Source organism: Canis lupus, chromosome 27 (genome assembly GCF_048164855.1).
Source record: "Canis lupus baileyi chromosome 27, mCanLup2.hap1, whole genome shotgun sequence".
NCBI classification, from domain to species: domain Eukaryota; kingdom Metazoa; phylum Chordata; class Mammalia; order Carnivora; family Canidae; genus Canis; species Canis lupus.
This window is the reverse complement of record NC_132864.1, coordinates 27,572,341-27,594,117: the sequence shown is the minus strand read 5'-3', so window position 1 is coordinate 27,594,117 and position 21,777 is coordinate 27,572,341. Positions and strand designations below refer to the sequence as shown.

Here is a 21,777-nt window from a genome sequence, read left to right as displayed (position 1 = left end):
GGGCACCTACTTTACACTGGATGGCGGGTCAGGGAAGATCTCTCTGAAGGTAGGACTATTGGTTTGAGATTCAAAGATGAGAGAAAGCTGGTTGCATGAATAGCGGAAGAAGGTCAATCCAAGTGGAGAGAATAGCATGCACAAAGGTCCTGGGGCGGGCAAGAGTTAGGCCAGTGTGGCTGGAGTGGAGTGGGCAAGGGCAGACGGCATGTGATAGTCAGGGGCTTGACCACATACAGGCTACTGCAGAGCTTGGATTGTATTCTGAGTCTGGTGGGAAGCCTTTACAGGGTGTTACGGTGGGAACTTACAGAGCTCACGGACCATTCTTTGGGCCAGATCTCTATCCTTTGGCAAGTAAAGAGTGATCATTTTACCTATTTCCTGGGAAACTTCTGGTAAATATCTCTGTTATTACTGATATGACTCAGGCTTTTGATGCCACCTCCTCCAGGAAACCCTCCTTGCTTCCACTCTGGCAGTTTTAGATGTACCTCCCCCTGAGCATTCACGACACATACATAAATACACCACAATACAGTAATACATTCTCAGAATTGTGGTCAATGCCCATTTTGCTGGATGGCAGGCTCCCGAGGGCTCAGCCTCATTTTACCTCTGTGTCTCCTCAGGAGCTTCCTGGATCCCAGCTTGACCTCAGTGCCCCCTTACGGGAAGTAAGGAAAAACTGTTTTTGTCAAGGTCGGTTGCTGTGATGCTCATAAGCTGCTTACCACAGCGTCCTTGGTACGTAGTGACATCAATAGGTGTTGGCCGTGCTTCCTGGGGACAGACCCTGCCACCCCCAGTGTCCCCACCACCTCACCCCAGACAGAAATTCGGCTCATCAAGCCCCGGGCATTGCCCAGGGATGTGTTTAGGTTTGCTATCTGGCTGTTCTTTCAATGTCTTGGATTTAATGTTGGTGGGAGACACTCACGCGGACACTCACACTTTGAAGACGTGCATGGAGATTTGTGGCATCCTGACCCTTTGGTGTGAAACAGCTGGAAGGAGCTGGGGAAGAGGCTGGGGCTGGGAAGCTAGTGACTTCTGGGGCTTGGCTCTCTGGTTCAAAGTAGAGGACGTTTCTCCTGGAGGACATGGGGGCTGCAGGACATTTAGCCCTGGATGTGATGTCTGGAGCTTGGGTCCCTCTGTAACCATCCACCCGTCCACCCATCCATCTATCCCTCCATCCATTTCATAAATGAGCCCCAAGCACTGATTGTGTCTGGCACCCGGGACCCAGCGGTGGCACAACAGACGCCATCCCTGTCCTCACAGAGCTGACGTTCCATGCAGGATGGAAAAGAAGCCAATGTGCTGTGAGCACCTACTACACGCTGGAGATTCCTCCTACGTGATTTTCATGCTCACAACCAGCCAAGGTTGGTTTTGCTGCCGCATTTTCCAGATACCAACATGTGAGGCTCAGAGGCGAAGTCAACTGCCCAAGCTCACCAGCTCTGGGTTGGTCTCACTGGACTTTAGACTCGGCCCATGTGATTCTCCTGCGACCCGTACCTGTCTGTGGAAGGGACAGTCCAACGTGGAGGCTGTCATTCTTCCACCCCTGTGGTGACCTGATTTCTGATCTGAGCCTCCTCGAGGACAGGACCTGTGTCTTCTCCATCCTGGTTCATCCCCACGGATCCCACATGTTGTCTAAATAGCAGCAAGGCCAGAGCATAGGGGTGTCAAACAGAACCAATTCCAGCATCTACACCCTTTTGGGCACCGATTGAACCACCTCTCCGGGAAGCCTGCCCTGATTGCCCCAGTCACGGGGACCTCATTTTCCCCTCTTTGATCCCAAAGAGCCCAGACGGTGGCATCATCTGTACCACTTTCTTCCTCCTCTTCCCCTCCCTCCTCCTCCTCCTCTAATATTAATCAAATATTAATCAGTCTTATACTTAATTGAAATGTGCAGCAGTGGAGGGTATAGTCTCTGCATTAGGAGACTCTGGGCTTGGACCCCAGCTCTGTCACCAGATAGATGGCCTTAAGCATGTCCTTTTACTGCGCTGAGCTCCAGTTTCTTCAGTCTCTAATAGCAGAGGGTTATCCTAAGGATTCAGTACAGACACAATGTTGATCGTTCTTCCATCGTAACTATTAATGAGGAGAGTTGGGGAGACTTTAGAGTCCGCCCCTCCTAGTAGAGCTTCTGAGGACTTGATACGAACAGAGGAAGAGCTGTGAATAGTGGCCGAACTCCTTATTTTATTTACCATCAGAGGAACTTGGCAAGAACGCATATCGCATATTTGCCGTGGAAAGGGACCGAGGCCATGTGAGACGTGTGTCCCAACCTTCTCTCCTGAGCCCCGGGACTCCGTGACACTCTGCAACTTGGGGCACCGACCTCAGGGTCCTAAGAACTTTTGGGTGGATCTTGTTACCACCCCTCTGGCCTTCGTGCTCCTGCCGGTCCACGTGTCTGAGAGGCCCCATGCGTTAGACAGATGTATCAATAATCCAGGTACATCTTCCAGGTAAGTTTTTGGTTTTTAATGGATGTTGAGCATTTGTTCTCATTAAGGACCCGGGAAACGTGAGCTCCGGTGCTGGAGCGTTCAGCTTCCACAAAACGCCGTGAGCGCTAAAATTTGCTTCTTTTTGATTCAGTCTCTTGCTAGCTTGAAGGACTGGATTTTATAACAGGTCAATTTCAGACCATTTGATATTGATATATGAAGATCCTTAGGGATTATTGAATGCATTTTTCATCCAGCTGCGATAGTATCATATAAGGAAAATGGGATTGACTGTTAAGTACAAATTGAAAAAGACATGGTCATTTAAGATAACTCCTTATCTGTATACAAGGAAATAGTATCAGGGAAATAGACCACCAGTTGACAGAAATAAATTTCACCTTGGGTTCCTCCTCCACACGCCTCCTCAACTGCTGTTCATACTTGCCTGGGATTATTCAATTATTCTGAGAGCCCTTTCTTGGGGCCCCTGTTAGGGGATGCGTCTGCAGGGAGAAGAAAATTCTCTGCTGCTTTATTCTGGAAGGAAGGATTGAGTAGGAGGAGCTGGGACCATTAATGGGGGAACTTTTGGGGAGTTTGGAATGGGGCAGCTCCAGCCTGGAAATGGCAGGTGTCCCTCGCAGAGCCCCCGACAGCTGGTTAAGAGCAGGTGAAGATCTGAGAACAATAGTTTGCATCCACCAGGCTCACTCACGTGACCTCGGCTGCACATGCTCCCACCGCTGGAGTGGTCCTAGCCAGGCAGGCCTCCTGTCCAGGTGATATCCAGCCCTGCTGAGGGGCCTGTGGCCTGGGTGACAGGCTGGAGATTTCCATTCTCATGCAGTAGACCACTCTTCATGCCCGCATCTCTTTGACATGATACAGTTCACGTGATCTTTTGGGAGCAACATATTTGTCCACCCATTTCGGTCAAGGAGGTAGACTAACTAGTTGAAGCCAACACAGGTCCTGCCTGGCTCCAAGGCCTGTACTCTTCTTGACTTTAACATGAGCAGTGTGGGTTTGAAGGCCACTCAGAAAACTCTCCAGATTCCCAAATATCCTCTTCACTGGTTGGCAGAGCAGTTGGGAATGTGTGTCCAGTCGCCCAGAGAGGCACAGCATGTACATCTGTTTCTGCTCCGTGCAGCCTTCCCTTCTCCAATGCCTGGGACAGAGGGTAGAGGAAAGAGGCTGCTTCTCCTTCCTGCTCAGGTAAATCCACCTGTAGGGAGGTCAGCTGGGGTATGTGTGCTGTGCTTGCACCCTCCCAGCCTGTGGACTCCTGTGGAGGACAAGTCTTGGGACAGGTGTCTGCCTTGGTCCTCAGTGAGCAGGGGTCATGTCCCAGCCTAGCTCTCTACCCACCTCTGTGTGAAATCAGAATTTCCCTCTGATTCCACAGAGAAAAGGGCTTTCATAGCCCCAAAGCAAGATGGGCGATCTGGGGCTTAAAAGTGATGGCCCCCTCTAAGGCACCCTGAGGACCTAGTATGTGCCAGATGAGCCTTGCCCAGGAGACTCTGAGAAAGGTGTGATGAAAGTGGGACCAGTCCCTTCACAGGCATGATTTTGTTAGAACTCACAGCAAGCTAAGCATCGTCACCTCCATTTTATAATTGAAGAAACTGAGGCTCAGAGATAGGAAGTAATTTGAACCAATCACACAGATAAGTTAGTGGGGGGAGATAAGAATTTGAATCTGTGTTTGTTCAACTCCAAAAGATTTTATTTATCCATTCATCCATCCATCCATCCACCCATCTGTGTGTCCATCCATCCATCCATCCATCCATCCATCCATCCATTCATCCATCCATTTGTGTGTCCATCCATTCATCCATGTGTCCATCTATCCATTCATTCATCCACCCATCCATATGTCCATCCATCCATTCATCCATCCATCCATGTGTCCATCCGTCCATCCATCCACGTGTCCATCCATCCGTCCATCCATTTAACTATCCATCTGTCCTTCCTCCTTTCCTCTTTTCCTTACTCCCGTATAACTTCCTTTCCTTCCTTCCTTCCTTCCTTCCTTCCTTCCTTCCTTCCTTCCTTCCTTCCTTCCTTCCTTTCTTCCTTCCTTTTCTCCTTCTTTTCTTCTTTCTCCCTTGCTGTCCCTCCCTCTCTCCTTCCTTCCCATCCATCCATCCATCCATCCATCCATCCATCCAATGTAATCAAGCATGTGCCAGACAATAACCATTCTTATAATGAATGATGCCCTAGGGGTCAATGAGTGATGCCCCAGAACTGTTCCCAAGGCCACCATGTCTGGAGTCTGACCATCAGTCATCATGATTGACCACTTGGATCATGTTGAATGCCATAGTTTAAGCTTGCCAGGAGGAGGCAGGAAGCAACAAGTTAGGGGTTTCTCTTACTCAGCAGGGGGACTCAATTTGGACATCAGAGCCTTTACAGGGAAGATGGTGTATGTGGGAAGTGGGGTGGGGAGTTGCTGGCATACGGAGTTCATTTTCCCCAGGAACCCACAGGTAAATCCTCTCCATGTCCTGTAATTCCAGCCCAGCAGTCAATACATGTGGGGCCCTGAGTCGATTCTTTCCAAGACCCATTGAATCACAGCACTTGATTCTCTTGTTCTAATAAAATGCAGCCTCCCTCATGGACTAGACTAAATGAACAAGTCCATAGAGATTTTTAGGTTCTCTCTCTCTGCCTTTTCACTCAGGCAGGGTCTGAACTACTGGCTGGTAGAGTGACATGCTCTCTGGAGGCTGCATGTATCCCTGGCAGGAGCTGCTACAGGCTTGATGGTTCCGAGGGCTCTGGGTCCAAGTCTTGCCAGTGGCACTGGGGCAAGGCTCCGTCAGTCTTGGATCAGAAATAAAAACCTTGTTCCTAATCCTTCTAAGCAGGGACTTAGTTTCCCTCAAGCAGAATAGCTAAGGGATATTCCATGCTTCTGTAGGCCCCCAAAGCATGGTGCTTGCATTCCAGAAATTCACAATCTAGAGGGGAGGATGGATGTGCGGGCAGCTGTGATTCATAACCATGTGGTGCAAGAGTATTAAAAGAAGCAATACTGGATTAGTTTCTTGTTGCTGCTGTAACAAAGTACCATGGACCTGATGGCTTAAGACACAGAAATTGATTGTCTCCCAGTTCTGGAGGCCAGAAGTCCAAAATCAAAGTGTCACTCAGAACGTGCTCCCTCCGAGGGCTCTAAGGGTGGATCCCTCCTTGCCTCTTCTAGCTTCTGGTGGCTCTGGGTGTTTCCTAGCTGTGGCCATGTCGCTCTAATTCCCACCTCTGTCTTCATGTGGCTTTGGCCTCACGAAAGGTTTTTTGTCCTAGGCCTAGTATTAGATGCTTTATGTTCTTTGTCCCCATGGATCAGCAAAGACACCTGTGGGGTGGTGGTGTGGTGCCCATTACACAGAGGAGAAGAGTGAGGCCCAATCTACAGCAGAGCCTCCACTGTAGTGTCCCAGAACCTCATGGCAGCAGCCCACAGCCTGGGGTTGAGGATGAGGAGGAAGTGCCTCATGTGCATTGGAAGGCCTGCTTGGAAAGACTCACACTTGGTACCATTGGGTGGGGTTGTCTCCAGGGAGGAATCAAAGATGAGCTCCGGGTGGACGGTGTAACCTGAGTGACCATCTTCATGTTACAGATGGGGAAACTGAGGCATTCGGAGGGGAAGTGACATGGTGCCAGCTTTTGCTGCTCCTCCTGCCTAGACTCTTCCTTGTCTGGGTACCTGCCCGGTCATCTTCCTCACCTCCTGTCTGATTCTGCCAACTTTCTCAGCACCGCTTCCTCTGACCGCCTTCTTTTTAATTGCTACCCCCAGCCCCAGTGCTGCCCAGTGTCCTTCCCTGCTTTATTTTGCTCAATTGCACCTTTCACCGACTGCCATATAACTTACTTATGCATTGTCTGCCTCCTCCAACCAGAATATAAACTTGGTGGAAGCAGAAAGATTTATTATCTTTTTTGCTCACTGCTCAATATCCAGCACCAGCTTGGCATCTAGTAGGACCTCAATAAATCTTCTTTCCATCTATGACAAAAATAAGTTTTTGGATTTTATTTTTTTAAGATTATTTATTTATTCATGAGAGACAGAGAGAGAGAGAGAGAGGGCAGAGACACAGGCAGAGGGAGAAGCAGGCTCCATGCAGGGAGCCCGATGTGGGATCTGATTCCGGGACTCCAGGATCAGGCCCTGGGCTGAAGGCGGTGCTAAACCGCTGAGCCACCTGGGCTGCTCTCACCCATGGATTTTACTTATAATCAAGAGGCCACATAGGAGAGTGGTTAGGGGGACAGGCTTAGGGTCAAGTAGACATTAGTCAAATTCCAGCTGTGCCATGTATCAGCCAGGCGTCCTGGGCAAATGACTCAAATTCTCTGTGCCTTGGTGTTCTCATCTGTGCAATGGGGATGCTAGCTGTGCCTGCCTCGTGAGGATGTGCTGAGGACTGATGAGCTGCCTCCTTCAGAGGGCACTTAACATGTGGGGAATACATTAGGTGCTCAATCAATGCTAGACTTTAATATTGCCGATGAATCAGAGATCCTTGGAATTTCAGTGAAGAGCTTGGAAGATCACCTGCTCTGACTTCCTCTCGCAAATGGGGAAACTGAGGCATATTCCATAGCCTAGGAGGGCGGGTGCTTTGCTCTTCCCTCTCAGTTAAGAGTCTGGGCCTCTGGGGATTCTTGTAGCCTGTGGGATGGAGTTGAAGCTCCCAGCAGGCCTCTGCCACAGAGAGAGGGGTGGAGAACTCTGTCCTGGGCTGTGAGGGGTGAACACACCCTGGATTGGGCAGGTGGCCTTCCCCCCAGGAGGGATGCTTGGGCAAAGGCTGACCTGGTGCTCTCCGAATGACCTGAGGCCTGGGTGGTAGGGCTCAAGTGTCCAGGGAGGCCACCGGCGTCCAGTATATCAACAGAGGGAATGTAATACAAGGATCTCTTCCCCGGGGCCAGGGCTGCCTGACGGGAGCCACGCAGGAGGTGCAGCGGCCTTCACCCCTGCTTCGGCCTCCGGTCTCCCACCAGCCCCTCCCCCTGGCTGGCCCTGTTGAGGGCGAGGCAGCTGGAGAACCAGGGCCGGTCTGTATGGTGCAGAGCAGGCTGGGGAAACGCAGGGAGGTGGCGGGAGGATTCCACCCCGCACCAGCATCCCTGGACTGTGACCGCTTGGGGATATCCCTGGCTGCTGTTGTGACTGTCCTCGGGACACCTGGGAGGTCCGGGCTGCCAGCAGCAGCAGGGCTGGACAAGAGGCTGGTGGCTGGGAGCTGTTAGAGGCTGGGGAGGCCTTGTGTGCGTGAATGATACCTCACATGCTCTGGGCCCTACAGCCTCCCCAGGGAGGTTGCAGGGATGTTTGCCCTGTCCTGTCTGTGCCCTCCTGGGAGTCCTCCCACTGCAGACAGCGATCCTTTAGAAGTGTTTGAGAGCTTGGCCACTGCCCACCCCCCCCCAAACCCATGTGGTTCCTCCTCCCTGCCTTGAGAAGGAGAGCCGGACTCCTCACTCCTGGCAACCCTCGCCTCTCAGGACCCATTAGGTCCCTTTGACCCATCTGACCTCAGGTCCTGCATTGCTGCGCTCACCGCACCCCCATCCCGACATTGGTCTCTACCCCACAAACCTACTGAGTTTGTCTGCATCTCAGGGCCTTTGTGCATGCCATCCCCCCCTTTGTGCATGCACTCCCCCACCCCTAACGTCCTTCCTCAGACCTTCACAAGACTGTGTCCTGCTCAAACTTCCCCTTTTCAGAGAGTAGGCCCTCCCCTGCACCCCACCAGTCCTGCTCTGTCACCTTGTTTTACTGCAAAATATTCTCCTTTATGTGTTTCCTCGTTTAACATTCAACCTCACCCCTGGAGAGGGAGCTGGGGTCCTTCTGGCATCTGGAAGAGCATCCCGCATGGAAGTGCTCAGTGAGTACCGATGACATGACTGAGTGCCTTCTCACTTGCTGACACAGGTCAAAGAAGGAGAAGGGCCATGGGACACTCAGCGGCGCAGTGAGCCCACAGCAGAGTCCCGTGGAGGAGACCGGCGCCCCAGTCCCAGCATGTTGGGCGCTGCTCCTCCTGCCCCTGTTCTGAGGGGTCCCACACCCTGCCAGCCTCAGCACAGCCCCCTTGAGTAGTGGGGCTGGACTAGGGTGGGAAGGGTCTGACTTTATGGGCCTGTGGTAGGGGGACAGAGCACGGCAGTAGGCACCCAGGTAGACAGACACCGCAGTACGTGGCCGCGGTGTGGCCAGGGCGTGGTCCAGCTGCTAGGGGGGGCGGAGACAGAGTCCAGCCCTCCCGGACTTTGCTGCGGCCCCTGCCCCGGGCCTGGTGTGTCTTGCCCACCCCCTCCCTGCCTGGAACCCTCACAGGGTCCAGGGGATGACTCAGCACAACAGCCAAGGGACAAAAAGGGTCTCACCTTTTGGAGCCCACATAGATAAAGTCTGGAAACCCAAGGCTGGCTTGGCCCCCAGTGACACCTCCCAGGATCTGCAGATTCCGGGACAGGAGATCCCCGAGGGGTCCTACAGCCCCTGGGTTTCCAAACTGTGGGTGCCCCTGGGAGACAGAGAAGAAGCTGCTGGCCATGACCCCAGTTCAACAAGAGCACCCCCAAATCCACCTGGCACACATCTCGGGCTGCACAACGTTCTATTTGTCAAATGGGCTCTGCGGTTTTAATTTTTATTTTTTTAATCAGGCTTTTTATTTGGAGATACTTACAGATTCGTATGTCGTTGAATGAAAGAATTTAGAGAGATCCCACAGAGCTTCCCCCACTTTCCCCCAGTGATGACCCCGAGACGAGATTCAATATTAACATACGACATGTAATGACCCAGAAACTGGCATGGACACGGTCAACATCAGGAGCATCTCCATCAGCACAGGGACCCTCCCACTGGCCTTTCATAGCCTCACCCACTTCCGCTCGCCCCAGTTTCTCCTTGACCCTTGACACCTGTCCCCCATCCTCCCCCACTCATCTACACTTCTTTAATTTCATCCCTTGGACAGTCGTATGTAAATGGAATCATACAGTATGGAACTTCCTGGGACTTGCTCTTCTGACTCCACACAGTTCCCTAAAGAGTCATCCAGGTGGTGCGGATCCATAGCTTGCTCCTTGCCCCTGCTGTGTAGTATTCTGTGGGATGGATGAGCCACACTGTGTGGATCCACTCACCTGTGGAAGGACATCTGGGCGGTTTCCAGTTTGGGGCTGTTACCAATAAAGCTGCTGTGAACATTCACGTACAGGTTTTTGTGAGAACATAAGTCTTCATTTCTCCGAGTCAAATGCCCAGGAGTGTGATTACTGGGTTGTACGGTAGAGTGTTTACTTTTTGAAGAAATTGCCAGCCTGTTTTTCCCATTTTATATTCCCACTGGCATTGTATGAATGATCTAGTTCCTCCTCGCCCTCATCAGCAATTGGTTGTGTCACTATTTTTAATTGTAGCCCTTCTGGTAGGTGAGCGGCACTGTCTCATTGCAGTTTTCACCGGCGTCCCACTGATGGCTAGTGATCCCCTGCTCCGTGCTTAATGACAGTGGCTTTGTATCACCGGCCCATTTCACAGATGAAAGAAGCTGAGGCCCGTGGGTTGAAACAGGTTTGTTCAGCTACAGCTGGATCCCTGCTCTTGGTCACAAGCTCTTCTGAGAAAAGGGAGGCAAAGAAGCTCTTTAAAAATGATGCTTTTTTATGAAAGTGTGGAAGGCATGATTTTGATACCCTGACAGGTGTATGCTTTCTGTGATACGTCTTGCCTGTTTGGAGAGCTGGCTTCAAGGTGTCTATGAGCGATGCGTTGTCACAGCAGAACTTTGCAGCACGGCCATCAGACCATGGGACACACCCTCTTTACGGACCTGGGGCTCCTGTAAGTAAGCTGCCCTGAGTACAACAACAGCAAGGTCCAGCCAGCAAGGGGGCCACAGGATGCTGACTCCCCGAAGGGACAAAGTAGACACACCCCCAGGCTACCGCAGAATCCTTAATCCCGCCAGGCCAAGCCCAAGGGTCAGAGTTCAAGGCCCCCTCTCCACCCGCCAGGGCCTCAGCCCAGCTCCCTCACCCTCTGCTTCCTACCTTGCAACTATCTGCTCCTCACAAAACCTCTCTTCCCCTCCTCGGCTTTCCAGATCTCTTCGTGTGTCTTATTTTATCTTATTTTATTTTTGGAGAAAGCTGCATCGAGGAGACCCGGGAGGAGGAGGGAAACACAGCATCTGCGAAGGAAGGGCGGCTGCAAAGACAACACGCAAAAATTTTTTTTTTTAAAGCGTGGTAATAAATGCTATTCAAAAAAAAAAAAAAAAAGAATGAAAGAAAGAAAGAAAAGAAAAGAAAAAAAAAGAGAAAAAGAAAAACCCACCCCACAATCTCTGAAAAACACAGCCCATTGAAATGACAAGCCGAAAATCATTTGCTAAGCGCGAAACGGGTCCCTTTGTCACCCAATTCTTCTGTTGACAGTTACCTTTCAATCCCACAATTGTGCAGAAAGGGCTGATTTTTATTCAATGTTCTATTCACTCTGCGTATTAATGAAAAGGGGGGAGGAAAAAAAAAACTTGTAAGAATGGTGTTTAGGAGGCTGATAGACAAGCCGTCTGGATTCCCCAGCCGAGCCCTCTTATCAGTGGCCCACAGTGGGGCTGGCGCGGCCGCCTCGTCCCGGCTCAACTTGGCGCACCCACCTGGTCTCTCGGCCCTGCCATTGAAACCCTGGGGTTGATTGATTGATTGATTGATTATTATTATTATTATTTTTACCAAAAGGCTTGATGATCTCGTCTCCTTACCAGGAAAGGGGACAGACACAGGTCATGACTTAACCCCTAATTCATGCACGCGCGCACACATTAACGCAGCACCTGCTGTGTATCAGCAAACCGGGGGTTTTGCTTCTGTTGGGGGTCAGGTGTCCGAAACATCGGCATGAGCCCCGCTGGCTCCGGGGAGACTGTGTGCCCCAAATCATTTTCTCTAGGTATCCCCAAGGTGGAGGGGCCTCGGCACCATACGGGCCCATTTTCATACTCGTGTTTTGGCATCTCAGCAAGGAGCCTGTCCTGGGTGTCACACTCCCGCTCCTGGTGTGTGCCGGGATGTCGGAGGCTGGACAAAGTGACACCCCCGTCCCCCACCGCCTGGGGTCGGTTCTGTTCAGAGGCAGTGTGGGATCATGTCTGTGCTGAAGGTGGGGCCCCGTCAGGGCCTCCAGTCTCTCCTCTGCCACTCACTGCCTCTGGGGGTGGGGGTTGGGGCACATCCATTTGTCTCTCTGAGCCTCAGGCTCGTGGACTGTCACGTGGAGACAGTGGCATCACTGTAGTGGAGTGGCCCTCGGAGGATGTCACAGGCTGAGTATTGAAGCCCTGACCTCCAATGTGATGGGATTGGGGGCTTTGGGGAGGTCATTAGGGTCATGAAGGCAGGGCTATGGTCTGATGGGATTAGTGCCTTTCCAGAAGAGACACCAGGGACCCCTCTACCCCCTGCCACGTGAGGACGCCGCGAGAAGGCTGCCACGTGCAGGAGCAGGAAGGGGGCTCTCACCAGAGCCGGACCCCGCTGGCACCTGCTCCCCGACTTCCAGACTCCAGAATTGTGGGAAGGGAAAAGGCTGCTGTTTAAACCCCCAGTCCATGGTGTTCTGAGATGGCAGCGTGAGCAGACTAAGACAGAGGGAAAAAGGGAGCTTCTACGAGCCCAGGTCCCTGGCCCACCTTTCCCTCCCCCCTTCCCTCCCTCCTGCTCTTCCTTTCCTTGTTTCCTTTCATGGATTCCAGAATTCCAAGAGGGGTTCTGTGCTGGAACGGGGTGGAGGGAGGGCTCAGGAAAGCAGAGAAGAGCTGTGTTTGTGACAACGAGACCCACTGCCTGGCTGGGTGGTGAGCTCCCCGGCATGGCGGGGCCGTTAGCAGAAGCCAGATGACAACCTGGTGCGGTCGTTGTGGTGAGGTGGGGGTGCACCGTACGGTTTGGGGGGGACCTGTACCTGCCTGCCGGGCTTACTTGCCAAGCCTGTTTGTCTTCCACCCGCCACACCCAGGTAGCTTCATTTTGCCTCTAGCACCAAGGCACACCCATGGGCCATTCTAGAATCCTCTTCTTCCCTCCACCTCACACCCAGTCCTGGAGTCGTCCTGACAACTCTACCGTCAGAGCATCCCGAGCCTCTGTCACCCTCCCACGTGGCACCTGCAGTGGCCCTTTCTCTGGGCTCCCTGCTTCTCCCGTGGCCCCTCTTAGCAGGGGGAAGCCATGAACCCATTTGTAGGATCTCCCCAGGTCTGCTCAGAACTCCCCAAGGGCTCCCTTCATGAGGCCCTCTTCCCCCAGCCCCTGCTGCAGCGTGTCCCCCCTGTTTGCTCTGCTCAGCCACCCCAGGACTTTGGTCGCCCCGCAGATAGGCCAGCAGGGTTCCCTGGGAGCCGGCTGTTCCCTCTGCCTGGGAGACCCTGCCCCCAGGAACTCACAGGGCTACTCCTCTCCACCCAGCTTCCTGCCATAGCACCACTTCCTCCGAGAGGCCTTCCCTGACCTTCCCTGTCCTTCGACCTCAGCTCGACCCGACCCCTCCCTCAGCTTTATTTTTCTCCTCACCACACGTTCCCACTTTCTATGGTATCATGTACTTGTTCGATTAGTCACTGAGTGCCTCCCACGCTGGCCTGAGAGCTCCTGAGAGTAGGAGCTGGCTACTCCCCCTGGCTCAGGTGATGTCCTCAGGTGCATAAAGGGAGTCGCACACGGCCTCTGGGCCTGTAGAGGGATGCTCCCTGGGCCTTATCCTAAGGCTTGTCTCTACTGCCCTCCTGACTCAGAATCGTGGGGTTATCATAGTCCCCCTTCTTGCTGAAATCAGCACGTGCTGGGCGGCGATGACCTGTGACACCCGCCTCTCATCCTGATCATGCATTTGGCCACTCAATAAACATTTATTGTCACCTGCCAGGTAATGTGCAAATGTTGGGGACCCAGCCACGAAAAAGATGGGCACGGAGCTGACATTTTTAATGGGGAGACTGAGGTGGGAAAAAGTGAATTAATATAAGTGATGCCAGGAACTATGAAGGAATAGGGGGCAGGGTAAGGGGTCGTGGGTGGTGTCCTTGTGGGGGGGCCGTCAGGGAGGACTTCTGGGAGCTGGCAAGGGCAATGAAGGCCTCAGTGACATGCTGCACTGTCAGGGGACAGGTGGGGGCACTGGTGAGGCCAGGCTTTGCAGGTCTGAGGCACTTGAAAGAGCCTCAGATAGGTTCTAAGGAAAGGACTTAGCGGGTCTGAGTGTGTGCCTAGGGAACGGTGAGCGGATGAAGAAATGAGCGACTTGAATGAGTTGGGAAGTGAGCATCCTCTACACCGTGGCCCACGGGGCTCCATTGTCCTGCCCCCTTTTATTCACTGCTCCTCAAACTGCCCCACGGCAGGTGATCCTCCCTGAAAGACAGCACCCCTACACTCTTAGACTCTCTGCCGTATCCTGGGGCCTCGCCCACCCACCACAGAGTTTGGCCACAGTGGTGCACAACCTCGGGGAGCCAAGCAGGGGAACCCTCCCCAGATACAATGAGGTGCGCACCCTCCGGCCTCCTTGGGAGGCAGCAATAATCGGGACAGGCGTCTGTATTTCAGGTTCCACAAGGCCCCCCTCCTCCACTGTGATCGCTGACACCGCGGATTTTAATATATTCTCACTGGCGGAGCTATTTGCATTCAGACGCAATTGTGAAGCAAGACCCTGGCTCCTCAGAGCGGGCCCCCGGGATCAGGATTGGGATGAGGAGGAGGAGGATCTGCTACGTTCTTAGGCTGGGGGCTGGGGGTCAGGGGCCTTTGAGGCTGGGCAGAGTGGTCCGGGATAGGCTGAGCCCCATACCTACGGGGTACCAGAGCACCCGCCCTCCCTGCCCAGGCCCAGCTGCCACGGCTCTGGCTTGTTTTGTTCCTTCTGGGGGTAGAAATGGGGTCAGGCAGTGTTCTCTACTATGTGTCAGGCACTGTGCTTGTCTCTGGGTCTTGGTCCTTGAGACCTTACATGGGGGCCCCAGACAAGAATGAGTCAATTAAGTAAACAAGATAATAACACACTGGGATGAATGCAGCAAGGGAAACCAAATGGGCGGAGACACATTCCTTGGGGTGTTTTTTTTCTAGATTGAGTGGTCAGGGAAGGTGAAGTGGATGGATTGCACAAATGTGCCCAGCCTTTCACACCTCCCTGTCGCCACGGCCCCTTGCAATGGGCCTTCCAAGCTCACCCCGTCAAGAGGTAGACACTATTTCCCTTCCACTTCTTGGATCTGTGACCGACTTTGGACAATAGGATGTGATGTAGGTGATGCAGGGCCAGCTCCTGCCCCGAGTCTCAAGAGACCTTGCAGACTTCTGCTACCACCTTGGGAATATAAGCCCAGGCTTGCCTGCTGGAGGACAAGAGACACGCGGAACAGGGATGAGCATCACAGTCAAGGCCAAGCTGGACCAGCCAGCACCCAGCTGCTCTGCCAGTGGGCCTCACATGCAGAAGTCAGTAGAACTGTGGGCTTGTGAGCTAGACAAATGCCTATGCCTTGGGCCATGAAGTTTTGAGATGCTTTGTTACGCAGCGGTAGCTAACTGATACAGCAGGTCAGTGTGATCAGGTGACATGTCATCAGAGACCCAAAGGATGAGAACAATTGTAGTGGTGAGGAAGCTGCAGGAGGAGGATTCTAGGAGGCGGGTACAGCTAGCACAAAGGCCCTGAGGTGGGAGATGTGGAGGCTTATTTCAAGGACAGAAAGGAGGCTGACATGGCAAATAAAGAGAGGAGAAGGGGATATGGGGGAGAGACAGGGCTGGGGCTTAGGCACAGGGGCCGCCATAGGTCCTCCTGGTGTTTGAAGAGCAGCAGTCATGGATCCTAGGAGTCTAGAGGCAGGAGCATGAACTGGATGGCTGGTGTGGCTGCTTGTTTTAATAACATGGACGGTAAGAGGCAGGAGTAGGAGAAGGGGTGGCATTTCATAGGAGTGTGGACGTGGCCTGAGGGGGCTTTGAGAACAGGTGTCCATTGTGTGTGTGTGCAGAAGAGGGGAAGGCGCAAGGAGACACACAGGAATGGGCCGCCACAGAGGCTGGGTTTGAAGCGCCAGAGCCCATACAGAAGGACTTGCTTCTAGCCGCCATCTCCACTGCAGGGGACGGTGGGGGACTGCGGGAGACGGCAGGGGTGGGGAGCACCTTTTAGCTCATTGCCTTTCTACGCTGAGAATAGTTCCTTCTGGCATTGGTTTGGGCTTTTCCTTTGCTGGGGTGATTTCTCCCGGTTGTCTCCTGCCCTACAATTGAGTGCCGGGAGCTTGGAAAATGGGTTGGGGGTGCCACGGGGAATGAAAGGGAAGGTGTAAGAGGAAGAGGGACTGCCCCGGGAAGCAGGTGCCTTCTCTGCCTCACATCACATGACCCTACCCCCATCTAGTTGCAGGACAGCTCCAGGCACTACAGCAACACCTCACCTGAGCCCCGACATCGCTCCCTCCTCTGCCTGGCACCGTGGGATGCCATCAATAAGTGCATCGTGGATAAGTGTCTCAGCCTCCCACCCTTTGGAGGGATAGTCCTGAGCTGTATTTCAGCACAGGACGGAGCCCCAGGTGCTGTTTCCCCAGCAGGACAGAGCCCCAGGTGCCCACACAGTAATCCCCAGCATCACCCCCTCTCCTGGTTGTCCCTTCTTTCCTCTCATTCTCTGCTCCCTTGTCACTCTTTCGCAGGACCCTCTCCCCATTGTCCACCTGCTTTCTTGGGAACTGGGACGGATCAGGTGGGGGCTTACCTGGAATACCCAGAGGGGCATCCTCCTGAAGCTGCAGGAGGTGTCCAATTGAGGGCTGGGCATAAGCCGCCGACCCAGGGTGGCTGTGACACTCGTTCCTCCACATGGCTCCTGTTCTGAGAACACTGATGGAGGAAGGAGCCCACAGGGGGGAGGAGGCTGACGACTCCGGGTCATCGCACTTTACAGTATATAAAGCCTTTTCCCTGCCATCGGTCCTTTGCAGGTCACAACAACCTGGGGACATCAGCCAAGAAGGCACAGTGCTCCCCATCTACAGATGAGGGCAAAGGGACGCAGAGAGGGGCAGTGGGGGTGCTCAGGGCTGTGTGGAAAAATGCCCGGGGCTGCATATGTCCTTTTGCAGAAGCTTTCTGCAAATGTAAGCAAATACTTCAAAAAATTATCCATGTGCTGCTTTTCACACGAATTCCACCTCCACCATACACAACCCATCTTTTTCACGTGTTCAGTTTATACGGCTGCATCGTATTCCTCGGTGTGGCTATCCCACCATTCTTTCATCTAATCTCCTACCAGTGGCTCTCTAGAGTGTTCCCCGTGGTTTTCCCTCATTGCTTAAAGACTTCATTGAATAACCTAATACATCTATCTGCATCTAGGGGGGACATTCTACAGCATAAATTCCTAAATCTGAAAATGTCCATTTATTTTATTGACAGACTTTATCACCAGAAGAACATGACAGCGGCCTGGCTGACTCTTCATCATTTTTAAGATGTGACGACAGTCACCTCCTCCAGGAAGCCTTCTCAGACTTTCCGGCCGTGTCAGGAGCCTTGTCTGGACCCCTGCCTCTGCGCTGGGCATGTGGCATGCTGTATGACACTGGTCTATTTCTTCTCTGTCCCCGTCTTCAGACTGGGAGCTCCCTGAGACCAACCTCTGTGATTAAACCAGTCTTCGGGCCTATTCAGGCTTCAGCGCAGGGCTCGGGGCTGAGTAAATACCAATCCCCTTTGCGCATGCCTCCCAGAGCTGGGGCCTCCAGGGCGGGCAGCCTCTACTTCCACCTTGCCCCCTTGCCCTGGGGATAAGGCCCAGGCGTGGCCTCTGCTCCCAACACCTGCAGGCCACTCCGTGCAGGCCCTGAGCCCCTTCTCCCAGCCGCTGGGGCCTCCGCTCTCTCCCTTGAACAAATAATAATTGTTAGAAAAAGGCCTGTGGATAAATTATTATCGTGACCCTCATTCCAGTGCAGAAAACTTTTGCTAGCTGCCAAGCGAAAAGTCAAAATTTGCATTTAAATAGAAAACGTTAGGCGAGCTGAACAGGGAGACCAGTGCCCCCAGAGGCCTCTGGGGGTGGGTGGGGGGAGGCCGTCAGTGCTCCCCGCCCCGGAACCCCACTTGGGGCAGGGGGGACCGTCGGAGCCTGAGGCCAACTGGTCTTTTCTGTGGTCTGTGCCCCCTCGGGGTTCTGCAGTGTCCGGCCCCGCCGGGGCTGTGCGAGGGCTCGGTGGTCCACACGTGCACCTCTCAGATGCCCTCCCTTCAACTCCCTTTGAACCTCAGTCTCCCTTCCAGGGCCCACAGTGAGCAGATAATCACAAACATTCAGGGCGGGAGGAGACTTCACGGATTGCGTCAAGGAGAACGTTTAGAGCGCAGTTTCTGAGCTACACAGACAAGGCAGCTGGGGACTTGGCTACTTGCTAAGTCACTTAGCCTCTCTGAGCCTCAGTTTCCCTGTTTATAAAGGGCAGGTAAGAAACCTTCATAGCTGCATGTTATTATATAATCAATAGAATTTGGGATCCCTGGGTGGCTCAGCGGTTTGGCGCCTGCCTTTGACCCAGGGCGTGATCCTGGAGTCCCGGGATCGAGTCCCACATCAGGCTCCCTGCATGGAGCCTGCTTCTCCCTCTGCCTGTGTCTCTGCCTCTCTCTCTCTCAGTCTGTGTCTCTCATGAATAAATAAAATAAAATTTAAAAAAAATAGAATTTACTGTAATTAAGAACTGTGGTTGTTTCTGTTGGAATGCTGGAATTCTACTGTGGCATCCTTGGCAAGTGCTTGGATTCCTCCCATGACGGGATGCTCACTTCCAAACAGATCAGTCTGTTCCCTCTATTTTTTTTTAATATTTTATTTATTTATTCTGAGAGACACAGGGAGAGAGGCAGAGACATAGAGGGAGAAGCGGGTTCCCTAAGGGGAGCTCGATTCAGGACTCGATCCCAGAACTCTGGGATCATGCCCTGAGCCGAAGGCAGATGCTCAACCGCTGTGCCACCCAGGTGCCTCCAGACCAGTCTGTTCCATTTGGCACTGGCTTCTCCTTTCCCAAGACCATCCCTGGAATTGTGGGAAGATGTAGGTGCTGCCTTGGCATATTCTCTGACCCTCTTTTCTGGGGACACCCGAAACATCTCTTTACCTGAGGGTCTGCTCAAATACCCAAGAAGGTCACTCCTCTGGGCCACCAGGAAACTGAAAGCAACTTCTCAATCCAGAAAGAAAAGAAATAAATCAATTAAAGCTGATGTGCAGTGAGTAGCCTAGACTCAGAGGGACTAGACCCTGAGTCTCATTTCTACCTGGGTTGTCTGACCCTCAGTTGCCTCCCTGAAGAACGCAGAGGCTGGCACCGATCTCAGGTGGCTGTCTTGAGGATGGCCTGACCTCAGGCAAGTCCAGGGCTCAGCACGGTGGAGTGCATCAGTTGGCACTCATGAAAAGCTCATGACAGCTTGCAGGCCCTCTGAGTATGATTTGCATCAGGCAGGGGACCCTTGGGTGGCTCAGTGGTTGAGCATCTGCCTTCAGTCCAGGGAGTCCTGGAGTCCCAGAATCGAGTCCTGCATCGGGCTCTCTGCATGGAGCCTGCTTTTCCCTCTGTCTCTGCCCCTCTCTCCTCTGTCTTTCATGAATAAATAAATAAAATCTTTTAAAAAAGAAATTGGGGCAGCCCTGGTGGCTCAGAGGTTTAGAACTGCCTTCAGCCCAGGGCGTGCTCCTGGAGACCCGGGATCGAGTCTCACATCCGGCTCTTTGCATGGAGCCTGCTTCTCCCTCTGCCTGTGTCTCTGCCTCTCTCTCTCTCTCTCTGTGTGCGTGTATATGTCTCATGAATAAATAAATAAAATATTTTTAAAAATAAAAAAATAAATTAAAAAAATGCATCAGGCAGGAGTAAGGACTCACTTCAGCAGTTCTATCTTGGGCTCCCAGTCTGTGCCTGGCCTACAGCCTTCTCTCTAAAATGTGATTGAAGCATCTCGGAGAGGACCAGAACTCCTGTCTACGTTGCAACCACGGCAACCATGCTGCCTGGCACAGAGTAGGTGCCTCACACATGTTTGTGTCCAGAGGAATGAGTAAATATATAACTGCTTTGTCCTCTGTCCCTAGGACGGAGCCTGGCACATAGTAGGTGTTCAATAGACCCTTGGTTGGCTGGAAGAGGGAAGCAAGAAGTGCCCAGAGTTCTGTCCAGCAGTGTCAGAAGAGGCATTTGGCCCTGCGTGGGTCCCACATGGGACTTGCCTCAGCTGACATACACCAGCTGCCCCCCTGTGCTCGCTCTGTTGCAGGGAAGAGTGGAGACCTCTGTACTTAAGGACTCATGATGCTCGGGGAGAAACCAGGCCCGTTGGGAGGACTTGCACCTGACAAGAGTGCAAGAGTGTCCCAGCTGGAGGATACTTAAGATTGGGTGGAGCAGGAGGGCTGAGGGCTGAATCATGGACATCTTCCTGGAGGAGGGGCCCTCTGAGCTGGGCCTGGGCAGGCTGCGGTTTATCACCTACTCTAGGGGCCCCAGGTTTATGAGATCAGCCCATTTCAAACCCCAGCGACCCAGCCAAATAGGTGTTCTTATCTTTATTTTGCAGGGAAAACTGATGGTCAGACAGGTCAAGAACCGGCCCAGGACCTCACAGCATCAAACATATCTACTGGATTTTAAAGCTTGCCCTTCAAATGAAAAAAAAAATGTGTATACAGTACTGTCTGTATGTGGTTAAGATTAAAATAGTAAAACATGTAACATACGCAGTATTCAGCAATACAGTTAAGAGTCAGCTAATCATGTCGCAGGTAAGCTGTCCCTGTGGAGCGGCGCCGGGAAGAAGCAGGTGTGGGGCAGGGAGTTGTCGCTTTGGCTATGAAGCATTTTAGTACCATTGGATTTTGTAAAGCCTATGCGTTTGTGTTCCTTTTACAGCAAATAAAAGATTAATTGAAAAAGGGACAATGGCCTATATAGTTCACTCTGCAAACCATCTTCCAGGTCCCTGGGGGGAGGCAAGCCCACAGCAGCTGGCACCGCACGCCGGTCGTAGGGCTTCCCCCAGCGGGGCGGCCCGTGAGCTGCAGAGTGGCTGCCACTGGAGATAGGGTGCTTATTTCTGCACGTTGGCAGGAAGTAGCCAGGTTGGGGCCTGGCATATGGGTGAGTGCTCCCTGAGCGTCCCCCAGCCCCAAACTGTGGGCCCTCCACCCCTGCATGTGGTGGGAGTCCCTGAGCACAGAGGCCTGGCCTCCCTGACTCTCCGTTCCGGTGGCCCAGCTCCTGGCTGGGCACGGTGACCTTCCCCCAAGGCTGGCTGACCAGGCACACCTGGGCCTGCCCTCCAGGGGCCCCCATTCGAGTTCAGGGTGACAGATGATTACCCAGATCAACTCCCCAAATGACGGATGGTGACCAATCCAGTCCTCTGAAGAAGCCTGCTTGGTGGCAGGGACAGCTTCACCAAGAAGTGGTGTTTGAGCTGAGCTCTGAGGGCTGGAAGGATGCTGGGGTGACTGCACAGTTGGAGTGTGGGGATGTGGGGAAGCAGGGAGGAGTGAGGCAACAAGAAGGGGAGGTGGGGGAGGGAGGTGGGAATGTAGGGAGGGTGAGGAAGGATAGAGGAAGGAAGGCCTGTGGGAGGTCATCTCAGGAGGATGGGGTGGAGCCCAGGGCGGCACTCCAGCCAGGAGCTCTGGGGGCCAGGGTCCCCTTTCTGGGCAAGCCGCAGCACCCCCAGGGGCGGGACAGGCCTTGGGAGAGGCACATAAACCAGCTAAGTCCCACGGAAAGGTTAACGAGGGCCCTGCTGTCTCTCAGTAAAGTCACTTCACACATTTACAATGTACCAGTCAAACCAATTAGCTGTGAAAGTGTTGTAGGGGCCGCATTTTATTGGATTCTGGTCAACTCAGAATTGGTTAAATAATGTCTGCAAGGAAACATGAAAGGACCGCACGTGGGGTGGGATGGGATGGGGGGTGGCTCTGGGCGGTCCTGCATGACAGACAGGAATATGGGCGGACACGGGGCTGCAGGAGGCGTCGCTAACATTGTGCCAGGAGGTCTCTGCCCAGAGATCTGGGAGTGTCCTGGTGATCTTTCTGCCCAAGGTGGGTTTCAAGACTACCCCATCACTGGAATCACCTGGGGAGCTTTTTGAAAAAATACAGGCCTGATGG

At 53.1% G+C, this 21,777-nt stretch overlaps 1 long non-coding RNA gene across 1 annotated transcript in view; it reads left to right on the top strand.

Annotated features, from left to right (window-relative positions):
- Nucleotides 1-18,252, top strand: part of LOC140619001 (uncharacterized) — a 60,069-nt gene extending 41,817 nt beyond the window's left edge. The window contains exon 5 of the long non-coding RNA XR_012018975.1: nucleotides 17,025-18,252. This is a non-coding gene — a long non-coding RNA (uncharacterized lncRNA). The remainder of the gene's footprint in view (nucleotides 1-17,024) is intronic.
- The last annotated feature ends 3,525 nt before the right edge of the window (nucleotides 18,253-21,777 follow it).